Source organism: Echinops telfairi, unplaced genomic scaffold (assembly GCF_000313985.2).
Source record: "Echinops telfairi isolate 266 unplaced genomic scaffold, ASM31398v2 ScPeMD7_7407;HRSCAF=8445, whole genome shotgun sequence".
NCBI classification, from domain to species: domain Eukaryota; kingdom Metazoa; phylum Chordata; class Mammalia; order Afrosoricida; family Tenrecidae; genus Echinops; species Echinops telfairi.
Genome location: NW_022111307.1, coordinates 1,552,871 through 1,564,547, shown reverse-complemented (window position 1 = coordinate 1,564,547; position 11,677 = coordinate 1,552,871). Strand labels below are relative to the sequence as shown.

Genomic DNA, 11,677 nt, shown 5'->3' with positions numbered 1-11,677 from the left:
TGGGATGCTTCATTAGACACTGAATTTTAAAACAATTTCAAACAATTAAGTACTATAAGGAAGGCAATCTTTATTGATAGTTGAGTAACCCACCAACACTGACACCCTTCAGAATCCTTCAAACATCACAGCTGGTCCTAGTTAAATAACAACTCCTGGTTAAAACAAAATACTCAATTTTAGTTAGAATCATTCTGTACATCTGTCCATTTTATAAATTGCAATGCATCTAAATGTGTTATGACTTCATGTTGTATCCTCAATTACAGATCAGAAAACAGGATCCTAGAAATTCTAATTACTAGTCAATGTCATATAGACTTTAGTGGAAACACCATCCGATTTTTCCATTCAATCAGATCATTCCATCCATTTTGAAAGTGCATTTTAAGTGTATACCTAAAACTAAGAATTATAATGAGAATCAGAGATACATACACAAAGAAGACAAAATCTTTACTTTCCAGGATTCCAATGCCAAGGAAGTAGAATAAAGGAAACACACATAAAGCTCTGAAGTAAAAAAAAAACTAAACCTGTTGGCATCTAATTAATTCTGACTCATTAAGTGACCCTAGAGGGCAAAGGAGAACTTCTCCATGGAGTTTCTAAGGCTATAATGCTTATGAAAGCAGAGCTACATATCTTTCTCCTGCAGATCTGGTGAGTTTGAACAGCCAACCTTTAGATTAGCAGCTGAACAATTTAACTACTCTGCTACCAGAGCTCCATACAATAAGATAGAGTATGGTAAAGTCACCAAAAGGCTTGCAAAATGACATAGGGATTCAGAAGAGGGAGGGGTACATTTTAAAGTTTATTTGAGCTGATTTTCCACTGATCATGAACTCATAAAGATAGAAGAGGGGACACATACATTTTGGTTTACCAGCAGACCAAGAACATTTTTGGAATTCAGTGAATGTGGCTGAAATGGACAAATGAACACATGCATTCAGCTGTCTCTCCCATATTTCCTTCATATGAGACAGCTAGAGAATAATCTGCAGACACTCTGCCATATGGAGAAATGACAACTATGGTTTTAGTTGCATTGTAAATATTCTAAATGAATAGTCAACATCTAGATCCTTTTCGTGTTATAATTCAGCATGTCTACCAATGCCCATACTAACTGCCATCACGTAGATTGGTCTTGAATGGCATGCAGGAGACCACCTAAGCAGACAGCTTCCATTCCAAAGGGGTAAGAGGTTCTGGGATAAGAAGGCTTGCAAAGCACTGCCAGAACATTTATTGAGTCTATGATCCTTTGTGATGCATATCTAATCCACAAACCTGGGGTGGGTGGAGGGGTTATTTCAGGCTGGTAAGAAAGAATGCCAACTAATGGTTACCAAATCTGCCACCTGGAAAATATCTTTGGAAAAATCTGTTTGTTCTATTAGAGTCAAGAAACACCCTGTTCATCTCTTTATAAGGCAGGGCATGTGACAGAACTGGACATCTAAGGCCACTAGATGTATAAACTGAAAAAAAATTAACCATCCTCTGTGAAGGCCCCATTCTCATCTGCATGATCATAAACACAGCAACCAACATTTTTTCCTTTCCCCAGCAACAGTGATAGTTTTTCTCTGAGGCATCCATTGCCTTCCGTTACTGGGCTTACACAAAGTTGCCCTGATTAAGAACTAATTCAATTATAGTTTGTGGAAAGCTACAGGATTTTTTTCAGATAACCTGGATACATATCTGTTATACTATGTTGATTTCTTGTCCTCCCATAACAAAAAAAATACCACCACTGGGTAGCCTGAAAGAATAGAATTTATTGTCTTACAGTTCAAATCAGGACAACAGTTGTAGTGAAATACAAATCATGGCATTTCCAGTGAAGGATTCGACCTGGTTAGTGGCCCCAGCAACTCATTGGTTTTCCCTGACTTAGAGATGGTTCCTTACATACACAGTTTCCTCTCTGTGTATCCACATCTATTGTGACTTTTATAAGATACTATTCAGAAGAGATTACATTTAGGACCCATCTTACTGTGGCATGATTTTATTAGCATAATAAGAAGAGCCCTGAGCTCAAACAGCATCCTATTCACAAACAAAAGGGGTAGGACTTCAACATGGGGTTGCATACAATTCATAACAGACAAATGTGGAGGTTACTACATGGGCGTTGTTCTAAATTCTTTTTATTAAGGACATACTATGAAGCTAGCATGCAATAGTCATACACTGAAGTTGTGGTGGAGTATTTGGATTTTAACTGGGCACTAAAATCTGTTTGGGGCACATTTATTATTTTTATATCTTGTTTCCCTTAAGCTCACTAAAAGGATTTTTATTAAAATGGTAGGAAAAGAGGAGAAAACGGACTTAGCAAATATTTTAAATCCCAGTTCAGTAAGGGTTCCTGGGACGCTCAGAGCTGGCTTCTGCTAGTGCAATACAGAAGGAAACCAGCATTGAGTTAGAGCCTGCTGGAATGTCCCATGCTGGATTTCTAAAAGATTAAAAGGAGTAATAGCTATTCTGTATCCTGAAAGGCCCTCATGCCCTAGGTCAATAACTTAACATCTGGCCGGGCCATTGTTTGTCCTCCATTAAAATTTTCAAACTTAACTTCTCCCAATTGTTTTTATGTGGTTGTAAGTGTCCCTAAGGAAAGGTAAACACTCTCCCTTTACTCGCAACAAAGACAACTTTTAATTTATGAATAGGAAGCAAGACTATAAACAGAGCTTAAAATTCATGGTGATGGGAAGTTCAAGTTCTTGACATGTCGCAATGTACTCTCGGTATGTAAAATAGAGTGACTTCATTTTGGTGCCCACGATTGTTTTTTAGAGTCTCACACACAGAGTACATTCCCCTTTGGGAAATACCTTCGTGGATAAAGTTTGTAATTAGCTCTAGAAATGCCACTTGGTAATTAGCTGTTTTCAATATGCCAGCCCCTGCTGTCTGAGCGCAAAGGTGAAGGAACAGAGGGGAAACGGAAGAAAGTTATTTCATTTCAAAGTTCCCTGGAATAAGATTTCCAGATGTGTAACTAACCTAAGAGGCATGAAAGGAGTCCCTCTCTTTTGACATTAGTAACTGTGTGTATTGTATGACATAGAGCTGGCACACTGCACTACTGACACATGTCATGGCTGAGTCAGAACACTTGGGGGTAAGTCATTTGAAGATGAAAGACCAGTGTAATTCTTCCACTTCTGTGACACACAATATGGGTCCCGGGGTGTGGAAGGGGATGAAAAGGAAGAACAGTTATTCGGGTAAACTGCTACTGAATCCCATTGTTCTAGCTCAGGGGTCTGCCAACTGCGGCCTTTCAGCCATATGCAGCTCTTCTGGTCCATACGTGTGACTCTGAAGTAATATTGAAAGAAAATTAAAAGATATTATTCAGACAATGGGGATTTCATTTGGGTGATAAAATATAATTGTTTTTCATTTGTTGTCAGGGACAGGATTGGTTTTTCCATCTCTAAACTTTGCTGACTCCTGTTCTAGCCAAATGAGCTCATGAAAAATGTTGGTGGAGGAAGGACCAGAAATCAGGATCTCTCATCCATTCTGGGTACAGGGACCATGATAATCCTGGTTACTGTGGCTGGAGTGGAATATCATTATATCTAGTAGTGAAAAGTAACACTTCCATTCAATAACTCTACAGATGGGAATTTGCCTTAAATATATAATCATCTATGAAGAAAAATATTAATTTTAAAGGATGTATATCCTATAATATTTATAACTAAACAAAAATGAAGCCTGAGCTGTCAAAATTACCAACTTGAGTGTGAATTAAAGATATTTTTGGTAATTTACATGATAAAACTAAATTTAGCAACTTTGTTGTAAAAGATATTCATGAATATGAAAAACTGTATGATATATTGATATCTGCAAAATGCAGAGAACACCAGCCTGCTTGCTGAAAGTGAGGAGGTCTTGGGGCATGTGCTGATGCAAATGAAGGACTGGAGCCTTCAGTACACATCGCAACTCAACGGATTAAAAACAAACAAATTGGCTCACTGCCATTGAGCCAATTCCAACTGACAGCAAGCCTGCAGAACAGGGCATTCGTGCCTCTATGAGTTTCTAAGACCGTAACTCTTTAGGGGACTACAAAGACCCTTCTTTCTCCTGAGGTGGTTTCAACCACTGACTTCGCAATTTTCAGGCTAAGACATAGGCACTATGCCACCACCCATCCTTATAAAAAAACTAAAATCATCACCACTGATCCAATAAGCAACATCATAATAAATGTAGAAAATATCGATGTTGTTAAGTATTTCATCTTACTTGGATCACAATCAATGCTCATGGAAGGCGCAGTCACAAGATCCAACAAACCTGCACTGCGCGAGACCTCTTTAACATGCTGAAAAGCAAGCAGTTGAAGCTGGGGCCTAAGATATCTGCGACCCACGGCATGGTATTTTCGATCATTTCACATGCATGTAGAAGCTGGACATTGAATAAGGAAGACCAAAGAAAAATCAATGCGTTTGAATTACTGTGCTGGTGAAGATTATTGAAAGTACCATGGACTGCCAAAAGGACAAACAACTCTGTCTTGGAAGAGATGTAGTCAGAGGGAGAATGGTGAGACGTGGTTACTTTGGACAAGTTATCAAGAGAGACCAGTCCCTGGAAAGGGACATCATGCTTTGGGCAGCAAAAAGGAAGATGGCCGTCAATGAAATTGAATTGATACAATGGCTGCAACAATGGGCTCAAAGATAAGAACAACAGTGAGATGGTGCGAGACTGGGCTGTTTTTCATTCTGCTGGACATAGGATTGATATGAGTTGGAATCAACTCCAAGCCCCTTAACAACAACATATTGAGAGATGGAAACTGTCGGTTATAAAGCAATGGGTATAAGCAATGGGATTCCCATTCTGAAAAAATATTCAGACGCATATTTGACTAGAAAAGACTAGAAAAAATATGCCTTAGAACCTTATCAATGGCCATTCTTGGGCATTGAGGTGATCTAATGGCTACTATTTTCATTTATCTTTCTTCTCTTTTTAGTTTTTCAGTAGTGCATACTCTTTTATTTCTTTTAAAGCACCCATTTCCAAGAAATTTCATTTGAATAATGGATTCTACTGGTACAAAAAAATCACTTAAAAGTAATGACACGAGATTTTACTACTTTTTATTACTCTTTTTATTTCTAGCATTACTGATGAATTGATAACTAAATATATTTATTTAAAAGACAAGAAAAAGTTGAAATTAAGGTTGATTTCATGTCTTTTTCCTATTTCGCAGGTATACTTTGCTAACTCTTTGGAAAAATATATTGAAGGGTATTAGAGCAGCATAAAACATTCATAAGAATATTTATTCTTTTTGGAGCAGGTTATCAGATTTGAAGACTTTTAATGCCTAGTTGGAATGTAGTCAACAGCTAGAGAGCAGATGGAAGCGACAGTTTTCTGGGCTGGTATCATATCATTCACAAGATAGAGTAAAACATTCTGTAAGAAACAAGAACGGGATTTCCTTTGCTGCTTTCCCCCCACATGTCCTCCTTGCCTCAGAAGCTTCCAGAAGAGCAAAGGGGCGAAAAAGCTGTGTCGGTGTGTGCATGTGTATGGATAGCATTTCAAGAGAGAAATGACTTCCTGTCACAGCTGCGTTTGAATCTTCTTTGGATTCTGGCTTCAAACTAGAGAAGACGTGAGTAAGAACACGTCCATGACTCAGTCTTCAACCTTTGCCAAAATAGTAGTTTTCTAGAAAGAAAGCTACAGACGAGAGACGAGGAAAAGAAGCCGAAATGCAAGTCCTGCTCACAACTGGATCTTAACGGGGTGATGGGAAAAGCAGGGTGATCGAGTATTTAGAAAAGGGAAATACATATACATGAGGTACTATCTAAAGTTTCAAAAGACACATGGTTATTTTCAGCCACATTAATTATGTTCTATGCACGGTACTTAGCCATAAATAAAACCAGATGTTTAAGATGTGGTTCAACCATTACACTGCATTGCCTCTCAGCCCTTCCTGCCCTCCAGAACTACTTTTAAATAATTGGCATTTTGCCTGAACAGCAGGGGAGGAAAGGAGAGAAGGGCGGGGGGGAAGACCGAGGCTCTAGCCTTCCTTCTCCTGTGATGAACGGCTGATGATGTGCGGTGAATGTGTTTGGCTTTCATGACCTCTCTGGGGGAAAGTTAAGAATTATACTTCCCCTGAGGCAGATGGGATTGTTAAAGGATTATTGATTCATCATCCTATCAATTTATCAACCCTCATAAAAAATGTGCTTCACAATTGTCAGCTATAAATAGACTTGTCAGAAAACCCATCCTTCACTACACACAACGCGCGCGCGCGCGCGCGCACACACACGTTTACATGGTAGTAGTCACACATACATAGAGGATGGCTCTGTGGAATCAATGGACCCCTGCCACATCCATAATTACATTTTCCAATCTGTGTTCCAAAGTACACTTGTTCTTAACATGTGGAGGAATCTGGAGCTTAAATAAATTTGGAAAATGCTGAATTGCACAGTTTCTTTATTGCACACAGGTTTCTTTATTGTAGGACTTTTGGAATTTCAGATATGCTGGTGCATATTGTGGATATTCAAAAGGGCAATAGATGATATGACAGTTCTCAAAACTAGCAGAACCAGGCTCTTGTGGAATGGACAGTGAGGAGAGTGATCTACAGGGCATGCAAAAGAATACCTTTCAAGAGCAACCCAAAGTATTTGTCCACTCCATATTAATCTTTCCTTGTGAGAAGAGACTCAACTTCCCCCCAAAAGCCCATTATATTCCTCCATGGCTTTCTAAATGTCAAAACATAGGTTTTCTTACACTGAACCATAATCTGCTTCCAAATAATTTCCACCCATTGCTCTTGGTGATGAAATTTGAAAGAACAAAAACAAGAGTAATGTAGTCTTTTTTCCTGTGATAGCTGGACTGATATTTGAAAATGACAATTAAATTCCCACACAGTTTTCTTCTATTTTGTGAGGAAAACATCTCAAGGTCTAAAATTAATGTGCCAAGTCCCAGCCCTGATCCTCTTCATTTATCCTGGTCTCTTATAAGATATAGTTTCTAGAATGGAAGATGTAATTCCACACATACATCCATAGATGCACTCTTACTATATCTAGTTGGTTTTAATCTATTTGTTATACTTAGAGGGAAGCAGGAACATCACTGATCCCATTAAATTAATGAAAGTTTTAAGTCCTTCTCGTATGACATATGGTTAAGTCAAGCCTTTAGGACTGTATACCTATATTCATATTTTGTTTCCTCATGTTGGTTTTTTTCTTTAAGTATTGGGGTAAGTAACTCCACTAGATTAAATTGATCTACCATCATAGAAACTCTCCAGTACAATGTGATAGCTATCTTTCTCTGTGCTATGCCATCTGCACAGTTTTATCATTTTAAGAGAATGGGAAGAAGTTCCCTGAAATGAACTACTAGAGGTCATCTCGTAGATCAGTATTCGTTTACCAGACCCTATTCTGGCAAATCTTTTCATGCAGTCACCGGTCTACTTAATACCAGTCATCATATATTTCTCTAACTGGTCATAAACATCAGAATACATTAAAAGATGCTATGAAATGCCTTTGGAAATGAAGATATTAGAATATTTGTAGCCGCTTCTGATCTGTAAACTCAAATTTCGGTTTCAAAGCTGGAGATAACGCAGGCCCTGCTAATGCACCATGCATGGCATCATGCAATTTTCTATTCCATGCTTGCTCTGGAAGTAGAAGAATGCTAGTAGCAATGACGGCCAGTATAGAATAAAATCTGAATGCTGCCAATAACTGCAAGGTCATCTTGGGTTGACATGAGAGTGAGAAGGCATTAAAGAAAGAATCACCACAAGTAAGGCGATGGTCACTAGAATGCAGCACTGCTTCTGTGTTTGCCTTTTCATTCCACATGTGCCACTGGTGGCATACTGGGTACATGCTGGACTGCTAACTATGAGAGCAGCAGTTTGAAATCGCAAGCCACTCTGAGGAAATAAAGTGGTTTCTACTCCCTTAAAGAGTTCCAATCTCTGCAGGGCCTGTCCTCGTGCCAACTGCGTGGAAACCCCACCTTCACCGAGAAGCATGCACTTGAGAGGACAGCACTGAAGCCACAGCTCAGGGAGAGGGGCGGGCATTAGATCAAAGCACACAGGAGCAAATGAAGAGGGAAGGAAAGAAAGGGGAACACATCCTGGCCCACCAAGCCCTGAGGACGATATTCCTGCTCAGAGCAGCCAATGCACAGAGAGGACGATAGGGCCAGCCCCAGCACAACACACGATGTCCCTCACAGACCCATAGCACTTCGAGGAACACTGGAGGCAGGCACAGTGTGGGAATTGTGCCTGATCTGACCCCACCACATTGGGGCAAAACACTAAGGGCATGCAACAGAGCAGCAAGGGGAGCAAAGCACTGAAGTTCCCAGGGAATACCAAAAATAGACTTTGGGGCGAGTGTGGCAGCCCATCAGACTCGACTGGAAAACACTCCTAAAGGTCAATAAACAGACCTGGAACTAAATATAGGCTTTTCTCTTTTTTTGTTGTTGGTTTTACTGTTGTTGTTGTTTTGTTTTATTGCGTTCTTTTGCTCTGTCTTGTTTTTGTGCTTATTATTGTCTCTGCATGTCTATCTAAATAAAATAAGCGGGATAAACAATCTGAGGAAGAAAACACTGGGACCAATGATGGGTGGGGCACGGGAGAGGGGGAGGCAGGGGAAAGGAAGTGAGTTTTAACAAATCCAGGGACAAGAGAACAATAAGTGATCTAAAATCAACGGAGAGGAGGGCGTAGGATACCTGGTGGGGCTTGATCAAAGGCAATGTAACTGAGAAAAATTATTGAAACCTGAATGCACGCCAAATATGATAATGGGACAAGAGGACAGTAAAAGGAAATAGAGGAAAAAACTAGGAGGCAAAGGGAAGTTATAGAGATCTAAATATGGGCATGTACACATGTAAACATATTTATATATAATGATAAGGAAATTGACCTATGTATATATATTTAAATGTTTAGGTATTAAGGTAGCAGACACACATTGAGCCTCTACTCAAGTACTCCCTCAACGCAAGAACACTTTGTTCTATAACCTGGCATTCCATGATGCTTAGCTATCCAGCAAGATCACAGAAGACAAAATAGGTATATAAGGAAATGTGGTGAAGAAAGCTGATGGTGCCCGGCTACCAAAAGATATAGCATCTGGGGTCTTAAAGGCTTGAAGATAAATAAGCAACCATCAAGCTGAGAAGCAACAAATTCCACATGGAAGAAGCACACAAGCCAGTGTGATCATAAGGTGTTGATAGGATCAGGTATCAGACATCAAACCCCAGAACAAAAAAATTGTACCAATATGAATGAGGGGTCATGCAGAGTAGAGACCCAACACCCATCTGTAGACAATTGGACATCCCCTTACAGTAGTGTCACAAGGAAGAGACAAGTCACAAGTACAGCACCAACAAAATATACAACTTTCCTCTAGTTCTTTAAGACTTCCTCCCCCCACTATCATGACCGCAATTCTACCTTACAAGTCTGACTAGACTACAGCATGTGCACACGTACAGCTAAGAGCTGGAAACATAGGGAATCCGTGACGGATAAACCCTTCAGGACCAATAAGGTGACTAGCAGTAACAGGAGGGGAAGGAGAAGGTGGGGGGAGAAAGGGGAAACTGATCACAATGATCTACATATAATCCCCTTCCAGGGGTCAAACAATAGAAAAGTGGGTGAAGGGAGATATCGGTGAGTGCAAGACATTATATATATATATATATAAATCATCAAGGGTTCATGAGGAAGGGATAGTGGGGAAGGGAGGGGAAAAATGAGGAGCTCATACCAAGGGCTCAAGTAGACAGAAAATGTTCTGAAAATGATGTCAACAATGTACAAATGTGCTTGACACGATGGATGGATGGATGGATTTTAATAAGCACTGTATGAGCCCCAATAAAATGATAAAAAAAGAGTTAGCATATCAGAAACGCAAAGGTGCTATTCTATCCTGTGCTGTAGTGTTGCTCTGAGTTGGCATGAACTTAACGGAAATAAGTGTGAATGAGATAGACAATAGGAAAGAAGGGTGGTGACATATAATTTATGTGATTAAAACCTAACAATGAGATTTGACATGCAAAAGCTTAAATCTTTTTCATATCATTCTGTACCACTAGATTCTTTCGTTAAAAAAACAAACATGATTCCTGGATATGTATCAGCTACAATAATAGGGTACTACTTGAAAAAATGGTTGATTTTTATAAAGTTATAGTTTAGTCTATTTTTTCCTTAGAAATGAGCAGTTGTAAGTTACTGTGACTAGTCTACTTTCTTTTCAAACATTAGAAATAGCAAAGGGAATCGGCCCCTAGTAATTCAAGTGTGTATTGTCACTGATTTTCAAAATCCCCAACAGTTCAATGGGAACACAGCAAATAATAGAATCTTGAAGGCGTTCTTTGTCAACCTAAACATTACTTTCAAATCATTTTCCTTCCCCACGATTATAGCTGCCAGGTTTCAGCCCACAGTAAATTCTTACAGCTGGGTTGGGATCTCCCAAGAAAGAGTGTTCAAAACAGAATTGCTGAGGCAGGAATTCTGTCCAGGAGAGGCGTGTTAGCTGTGGAGGAGTATGGAAAGTTTTGAGCACATGGGCCTTCCTTCTGAGACCTGGGAATGTCAGTTTGATAAAGGTCTTTCCTCAGAGAAGTTAATTTTCATGAGGCAAAACAAACACCTACAAATAGTTCTTGAAGTAACATAACTTCTTTCCTGATAACAAGCATATCAAAACTAAAGAAAAGGCATACAGGCAGATTAAAAAAATAGTAAGTGTTCAAAATAAGTGAACTAGCATGAAATAACATCATCAAGAAAGTGGAAACAGAATCCACAAGAGGTATGAAAATCCCTCAATTTACCTCATGAAAACTTCTTTCCTTTGAGTAATGGTTAAATTAATTAGTATAGATACATTACAAGAGGGTACAAGTGCTTTACATATGTTGTATACATGGCCTTTGTGTGACATATGTTCTGTAAATAGACTCTCCCAGTCTATGGTGAGAGATATATAATAAAGGGATAATAAAGGGATGTGAGGAAAGGGTGGTGGATAAGTTAACTACTTTGCATCTTTTAAAGATAAGCAACTTTAAATTTGGATGAGGTTCAATATATTGATTCCACCTTTTATATTCTTTGTATTTCATGCTTCTCTTAGTTATCTAGTGCTGCTAACACACATTCAACAAATGGGTAGTGTGTTCGTCTGGGTACTTTAGAGAAACAAATCCACAGAAACTCATATGTATAAGAGAGAGTTTTATGTAAAGGGTAAGTGCACATCAAGAAAGCATCCCAACCCATTGCTGCCCAAGTCCACAAGTCAAACATTAACCCATTAACCTATATGTCCAACACCAATCCACAAAGTCCTCCTCCATCTCACAAAACAGACACAATGATGCAGACTGCAGGAAGAAAGCCGAGTCAGTGAATGTGTAAGCATGTCAGTGCTGGCAGGGGGCTCCACACAGCTGCTCCAGCACCCAGGGCTGCATCGGGGTAGGTCCATGTGGCTTCTCCTCAGGGATGTCTTGCAGGAAGTGA

At 39.4% G+C, this 11,677-nt stretch overlaps 1 protein-coding gene across 1 annotated transcript in view; it reads right to left on the bottom strand.

The window, feature by feature from the left end:
• The window catches only part of P3H2 (prolyl 3-hydroxylase 2), a 212,082-nt gene that overhangs the window by 118,999 nt on the left and 81,406 nt on the right, over positions 1-11,677 (bottom strand). The gene's annotated exons all lie outside the window — the stretch shown is intronic.